Source organism: Alnus glutinosa, chromosome 6 (assembly GCF_958979055.1).
Source record: "Alnus glutinosa chromosome 6, dhAlnGlut1.1, whole genome shotgun sequence".
In the NCBI taxonomy this organism is placed as follows: domain Eukaryota; kingdom Viridiplantae; phylum Streptophyta; class Magnoliopsida; order Fagales; family Betulaceae; genus Alnus; species Alnus glutinosa.
This window is the reverse complement of record NC_084891.1, coordinates 7,779,001-7,787,410: the sequence shown is the minus strand read 5'-3', so window position 1 is coordinate 7,787,410 and position 8,410 is coordinate 7,779,001. Positions and strand designations below refer to the sequence as shown.

At 38.3% G+C, this 8,410-nt stretch overlaps 1 long non-coding RNA gene across 1 annotated transcript; it reads left to right on the top strand.

The window, feature by feature from the left end:
* The first annotated feature begins 1,363 nt into the window (after positions 1-1,363).
* On the top strand, positions 1,364-3,413 carry LOC133871743 (uncharacterized). The gene is made up of 2 exons (XR_009900867.1): positions 1,364-1,800; positions 3,137-3,413. It is a non-coding gene; the product is annotated as an uncharacterized LOC133871743 (long non-coding RNA).
* The last annotated feature ends 4,997 nt before the right edge of the window (positions 3,414-8,410 follow it).

Sequence of the window (8,410 nt, the reverse complement as noted above, 5' to 3'; positions counted from 1 at the left end):
AGTTCATGAGTGATTTGTGCAAAAGTTGGTAGTTCATCGGGAAAAATGTAATTACCCCTCCCTTCTTTTATTTCTTCTACCTTCTTCTTTTCTTATTTCTCTTTTGGGATAATTACACATTACCCATTTGTTTTATTCACGGGGAGTCGATTTACCCCCCAACGTACCAAAATTGTTAGATGACCCTCCCAAATTTGCCAACGTGTGGCAAGTTTAACCTTCCGTCCACTCACCCGTTTGTTTGGACGGAAAGTCGATCGCGTTGCACGGGACCGTTTAATGCATTTTTCCATCCCAAAATACCCCGTCCCCATCAGAAATTATACCCACACATGCATCCACTGTAGTACTACCGACTTATGCATTTCTCCTTGCCAAAGTACCACCGACACCAAGATCGTCCTAGCCTTAACTGGCCGACTCAAGAACTTCGACTCCAGCGTGGGACTAAGCTTCGAGTCCAGGTTTACACGGCCATTCTCGCAGAACAAGTACGTCGGCTCTTCCTTCCTTTCTCAAGTCATGGATACTTTATCTCTCATGCATGGCTTCCACGATATCTCCATCTGCAAATTCAATTCTTTCACGACATGCATGTTTCTTTCAATTTCTGCTGGACCGAACTCTCATAATTTTTCTCCAAAAAAACAAAGACTTGCAGCACCGAATCCATGGATGAGAATCAAGGTTCATGACACTTTCCATAAAGGGCAGGGCTGATATACACGTCATTTCCAAATCCATACAGCATCGACACCCGTTATTCTCCAACCTGTAGCCGTGCACCAAATCAAGACATGTTTGCTTTCCATATCATGTAGCAGAGACACATGATCTTCCAGACCTGAAGAACCTAGAAACACGCACTCAAGGATCACACGTTTTCCTTTAGATATTAAGCACCGAATGAAAAAGACACACCCGACAGTGCACTAGAATGGGAAGGAAGAGCCATTGGGCAATCTATCGCAATCCAACGGCAGTCTAGCCTGATCGTGGCCAGCCAGTGTTTTGGGTGCGGCGTTGGTGCACTGGGTGCACCACTGTACCAATCTCTGCAGTGGATACTTCAAAAGGAACATTAGTTGGTGCATGGGTTTTTTTTTTCCTTTTTTTTTTTTAATGCATGTACTGGTATGAAGGCTGTTTGGGACGGGGGTATTTTGGGAAGGAAAATGCATTAAACGGTCACGTGTAAAGCACATGATCGACTTTTCGTCCAAACAGACGGGTGAGTGGACGGAAGGTTAAACTTGCCACATGTTGGCAAGTTCGGGAGGGTCATTTAACAATTTTGGTACATTGGGGTAAATCGCCACCCCGTGAATAAAATAAGGGGGTAAAATGTAATTATTCCTTCTCTTTTCTTTCCTCATTCATTCTTGTCCTCCTCTTCCGACGAGATACAGAGAGCAAGATTGAGAGAGTGAGAGATAGAGAACGAGAGGGTGAGAGAATAGAGAGACCGAGAATGAGAGATGAAATTGGGAGAGAGAGAGAGAGAGAGAGAGAGAAGACCGATTGAAAAGGGAGAGAATCGGAGACGCAGAGAGAAGCTGTGAGGCCCGATCCTCCGTGGGTCTGATTTCCGGCGAACTCGAGAGGTAGGGAGAGAAATCAGAAGCCGATTTCCGACGGGTCAAAGTGATTTCCGGCGACTGGGTAGAAAATCATCCCTTTGATGATTTCCGATGGGTGCGAAGTCCGGTGGCCAGAGACGCGATTTTCGGCAATCATCGCCGGTGTGCCAGGGCTGTGATTTCCGGTACATTTCTTTGTGTTTGAGCAGAGATCCTCTAGGTAATTTCTTGTTAAATGTTGATTTAGTTTGGGTATTTTGATTAGATGATTTCTGGGTTGAATACATGTGTTTTTGAAATTGATTTCTTGTGTTTACTTGATGATCTCCCCTGTTTTTGTGATGTTTGGGTTGTCTCCTGTTTTGCTGTTCGGCCGTGTGTGCGGTGATGCTTGGCCAAATGATTTTAGTGTTGCTCTCCCCTATTTCGGCCAGTGTGTGCGCGTGGGTGTGTGTTTGATTCTAGCCGTGTGACCCTCTGTACCTGTGATTGAGGTTGGTTGAATGGTCTTTGTTTGGATTTTCTGTTTGGCCGGTTGTGGTTTTAGCCGTGTGTAGGTAAGGTGTGTTAACCATTGATAATTTTGGGTATTTTGGTAGTTGTTTTGTTGGTATATTTTATGTTTATGATTTTGATAGATTTTATGTTATTCTTGACCAAACCCATGTAATTCTAGAAATATGATTTTCCCTGTTTTTATTCATCTTCTCTGCTGGCTGAATCATAGGGCTTTTGGAAACTTGGACCAATTCCCTTGTTTTAATTGTATCCTCTATTTTTAGATCTTCACTGTTTCGGTTATGAAGGATTGAGTGTTGAATATTTATTGTGATTAAATTAATGGATGATTGATAATTTTGGGTTTGATGCCCAATTTTGATAATGCCTTTGGTTATGTAAGTCTTTAAATATAGAATTCTATGATCTTTGGTTTGACCGATTATGTGAAAGTTAATAGTTGGTTTTGGGGGATTTAGATGTTATGTTATTATTGTAAATTAATAGTTTATAAAGAGGTTTGCTGATTAGGTTTTAATTTGGAATAGGAACAGAATATGTGGAAAAATGGGTCAAGTATTATTTGATGAATTTTTGGAATTATGAGAAAATACATATGAGTGTTTGTTAATAAATATAAATGGTTTTCCAATTTATAAAGATAATTGTTTCTATTTATGAATATATATGTGTGATTAGGGTTTATGTTTAGGCATGGATTTCTAAAAGTAATGATGTTGACATTATATGAACATGTGTAAATAATCATTGTAGATGATGAGCTAAGAGAACTGCACAAAGGGTTGTAAGTATAAAATACTTACTGAGGATGTTGTTTTTATAATATTATGTTTATAGTTTATTTAATATTGCATAATGTTAAATAATGAATTTATTAATATTGGGTTGAACGGATCCTAAAGGTTCAGGATGAGAATGTTTGCCTGAACTGAGAACAATAATAATTAATATTGGGAGGAACGACTCTCAATGTACTAGGAGAGAGACATGGAATGTACTCTGCTAGTACGAAAATATGCTAATAAAAAGTAATGCAGGAGAAACGGTTTCGAGGATAACCGCTAATGGACTAACGTACTCTTCTCAAACATTGCATATCGTCCGAACGGTGTTGCCTTGTAGTCCGGACGGATGCATGCTGCGTTGGCAGAATCTTCTTGACATAGAAGGGTGTTCAGACGCTTCACTGGCCCGTCCGGATGTGTAACGATTCGCACTTTTACAAAAAGGCGTAAGTGAAAATTCTGGTTTCCACGTATTTTTATGACATCATCAGAGTATAAATTGGCAGTGAAAAATAATTTTTCTTTACAATGACAATCAGAGCTGGTAGTATAACCTCAATGTATAAAAATAATAACCTTTCATTCAGATATAATAATTACATTCTAATTAATAACGTATGTGCTACAAACGACACTTAATAAAGTATCAGTCATACCATAATAAATATCATAGCATCAAAGAAACATATGAAAAGAGTCTGACACATGATCATTTTTGAAAGTTTTGGTAACAAAAGAAGTCACGTGCCATGTACGTGACTTGATTTTCGTCTAAAGTGATAGACAACATGGATAAATGGTTTTTTTGCCAACATGAGATAGATTGGGGGAGGAGGGGGGGGGTGTACATTGTCGATTTTTTACCATTGGATGCCAAAACGCAAATGTGTGGACACTTCAGGGGGTAACATGTAATTTCTCATGTAAAAAAATAAATACAAAAAGAAAGGGTGGCCGGATCATCCCCAAAGCCATGAGAATGGTTTAGCATCATTTTTTCTTTGTTTTTACTTTTATTTATATATTTATTATTATTATTATTTTATCTAGGAGACACATTATATTATTATTGATATTGATGTGGTATTCCGATGGTTTTTCTCAAAATTTCAAACCAAAGTTTGATCAGAGTATGTATTTGCCATTTATGCTTACTGCGAAGAGTTTTAATTCATTTGATAGTTTTAAGCCACAAAGAGTTGCCCAGAGTGGTTTTACCTCTGATTTATTTAAAGGCTTTTCACTTTATAACCTAAATTCGAGTGTTGATTTTGTGGTTGTGATGTTTATATTTCAATAAGTTTATCTAGTGTTGCTTATATTTTATTGTGATTGGTGGTGTTGAGGTAGGAACAATTGGTATCAGAGTAGGATCACTTGTTTTTGGACTCAGGTCCTGCGCGTGTTTTCTGACCCCTGTTGTCATGGAAAAAGCCCTATTTTTCAAGTGCTCCCCCCACCCTTCTTTGATGGAGAGTAACTACGATTATTGGAAAGTGCGTATGAAAGCCCACCTCAAGTCCCTAAATGATCATGTTTGGTTGGTTGTCGAGACGTGTTGGACTCGTCTTGAAGGTGTGTGATACTTGGTCCAAAGAGGATTGCACCAAGAGTAAATTGAATAATAAAGGGATTAACGCTATCTCTATGGCTGTCTCCCATGATGAGTTCCTTCGCATCTCAAACCGTGAAACTGTTAAGGAGGCTTGAGATATTCTTGAGATTACCCACGAGGATACCCTGGGTGTTAAGTTGTCTAAGTTTGAGCAGATTAAGTTGAAGAAAGAAGAGACCTTCAATGAGTTTCATGCTCAGTTGAGTGACATTGTCAACTCAAGTTTTGGTCTTAGCGAGAAGATTTTTGCAATCGAGGTTGTCAGAAAATCTTAAGATCTCTTCCCGAGAGAATTAGATCCAAAGTCACCGCTATTGCGGGAAGCAAGAATGTGGATGCCTTGAAGGTTGATGAGCTCGTTGGTTCTCTTCAAACCTATGAGCCAACTTTGCCTCAGTCAAAGAAGAAACTTTGGGCTTTGAGATCCTCGAGGAAAGAGAAGGAAGTTGTTGAGTACTTTGACGAGAAGGTCTTGTCCATGTTGACGGGGAAGTTTTGTAGGCACCTCAGAACTTCTAAGGGGTCCAATAGGATCTCTTCTGCTAACTCTTCTAAGTGTGATTCTCGTGAAGTCACATGTGGCAAAAGTTCTAGGCCAAGGAGAGACAAGAACACTAATGGTGTTCAATATTTCGAGTGTCACGACTTTGGGCACATTAGGATGTATTTGGAGAAATCAAAAGGTAATGCCATGAATGCCTGTTTAAGTGATGAGTTTGAGTCTGACCACTCCAAGGACTCTAAGGGAAAGAATGTTATCGACATGGCCTTTCCAACCATTTTGAAAAGTTTTGGTTGCCCTCCATTGGTGACCCTTCTGTGCAGGCCAGCTATTGTGATGAATGATAGTTGAGGGGGGTTAAGTGTAATTAACCTCTTTTATTTTTATTTTTGCTAATAATTGAACAAGTAAATGATCTTTGTTTTATTATGCAAAAAACATAAAAATAGACCAAGTAAACGGAAAAATAAAACGAAAAACTATAAAATCAATGCATCGAAAACCAACATAATGCCTTTGGAAAAAAATAAACCAATCAACATCATATTGAATGGGACTTGGCACTTGCTTTCACTTAATCACATTACTTATTGTTGTGAAATTTTATTATACTCACAAGCGTACGAACAGTACGAAAGTATAGTTTGGCAAGCGCGGGATCGAACCACATGGACTTGTGTAGATGTAGGAAAACTAACTAAATTTAAACTAAATAAATCCTAATCTAGTTCAACAAGAAGGCGATTTTTTCTGAAACAAAAATAAAACTAAGCATGGAATTAGTCTAAACAAGAAGTAATGAAAACTAGCAAACTACCAAAAGAAAAGGACTAGGAGTGGGAAAAAAATGCAAGACCCGATCTGACCCGCACGCCCTGCCCTGATTCGATCTGCAGAGGTAGGGTTTTTTGTTTAGACTTGCGGGTACGGGTTGTGTTTTTGTAAACCCGTGTGGGGCGGGGCGCGGGTTGTGTTTTTAAAAGACCTTGGGGGCCTGCCCAGCCCCTCCTTGCCTCATCAATCCTTATAAGCGAAAAAAAAAAAATAAAAAAATAAAATAAAATAAAATAAACTCTAACAATCTAACATATTTCCCATACCTCTTGCACTGCAGTCCTTCTCTACCTTCGTTTTCATTTTTCTCCTCTGAAGTTCAGAGTCTTCTTCACCCCGCTGCTCTTCATCTTCTTCAATCTTCACCCTCCCTAACTCAAAGTGAGTCACTCTCACCTTCCCTGCACTTTTTGAGGAATTGTTGGTGCTTTCTGATTAATCAATTTGTGAGAAGTTGTCACTTTTTTTTTTCTTTGATTTTATGTTTCATTCGTGGTTCTTTGATTTTTGCTAGTGGTTCTTTGATTTTTTCTCTTCGATTTTAGTGGTTTCATTCTGGTTTTTTGATTGGGGGATTGCTTTGTAAATGCTATGGTTTTTGTGAATTTGATCTGTAGCTGCTCCTCTTGATTTCTAGAGTTTCTCTATTTCCATTTTTAGCAATATGAAACCCTAATTCCTCATTTAGTTTCAGTTGTTTAACTTCTAGTACTAACTTTGAAAATGGTGGCCAAGTGAACAAAGCAATTTCTGTTATTCTAGGGTTTTCCACTTGGCGTTCATTAGAACCCGCACAACCCCGCCCATCCTGCACGGATATAACTCTTTCTTTTTTTTTGGGTGGTTCAAGGGTGGGATTTTCTAAACCCGCAGGTTGCTGGGTAGGGGCAAAAATCTGCCTTGCCCACCCCTAAAAAGGACCATGGTTTTGGAATCCACCTCATTAATTTATAAGAACATATATTCATGATCATTGCTTTTCGGGAAAAATTATATTTAGTCTCTAGGTTTTCATTTGATTTGAATTTAATTCTTAGGGGGTTTCTAATTTCATGAATAAAGTCATTAGGTTCCTATGTTACTTTACCGTTAAAATTACTGGTTTGCAATCTGTCACGTGTGTCTCATTTAATATGTCAGCATCCACTTCAAACAACATTGATAAGTGCCACATCATATATATATATATATTATTAAGAAAAAAAAAAACCACTGCGTCAGTTATCAAAACAAAAACCCTACCCCATGCCTCACTCCACATTATTAATCTAATAGCAATAGACAAAGTTCTAGTACGAAAACATCAAAAAATGTGAGATCTGTAGCCTTTGCGACAAAGAATTATTTGGGATTTTTTTTTTTTTTTTCATAATAAACTTAAAAACTAAAAACAAGCCATTCACAAAAACAAAACAAAATATCACAAAAACACAAAGAAAGGGGCTGGAATATTTTAGAGCCCCTGCAGCCATAGCGAGCAAACCCAAACCAAAAGCTGCAAGTCATAGTCACAACATCTCACAACATCTAGAGTCTTCAGAATTGTATCTACCTGCATAATAAATGCCGATTTAGCATCGTGAATCGGAACCGCTAGATATATATATATACACCATGGCAGAGCACACAAAGAGATGCATACGTGGTATGTGAGAGTAATTATGTAATTGATACCGGTGCATGAGAGTAAGGGAGGATGATATGTGGTACTTCACCGAATCACCATTATGCCATGCAGTCCTACCCATAATTCACAGAGACATCATATCCTCTAATATATCACTGGATGGTCTTTTAATGTACAAGCTTACATGAAACTTTTCAAAATGTACAAGCTTTCATGTCATTTTTGAATATTTTGAAGGTGATTTGTGATTTGGTTGATTTGCTCTCTCTTCAATATATAGAATAATTTAGATTCCAAATAGGTGGAGAATTTCAGACTTGAAAATTATACATGGGTCATGACAAATAAAAAAAAAAAAAAAAAATTGCTTCAAAAGCAACTACAATCCAAAGTTTGACTCATAGCATAAAACATCACTATTGGGTTGCTCTCAATCTTGATGTGCTTCTCGACCTTGTGCCCGCAAATCTACAACCTCTTTGTACTATTAGGTATTCCTGTGTAAGAGTTGTAACTCCCTATTGCTCGATCCACACTTTGGGATACCTATATAATTTACTAAAATTGTTCAGATTTATCATACAAACTAACTTACAATCTGTAGACTAATAGCATTAATGTAACTTACAGAATTTGTTGCAGTTACCAGATAACCACCTTATCTTTAGATTTTTTTGACTTCTTTGGCCATTTCTTGCGGCTTGGGTTTTCTGGCTGAGGAAATGTTTTAAAATTGTGACCCACTACTCCACAACTCCAACACTTAACATTATACCCAGCCCTAGAAACCTTGTATGGCTGTGCTTCTTCATTTGCACCCCTCCTCATCGCCTTCGTAGGCCTACCAGGTTGGGATCTTATGTGTGGAGGTATGATAACTTCATCAGTGTTGATTTGTGACCATTCATCAAGGTCAGGCATAGCTTGGATGTAGGGACGGAGCCAGAA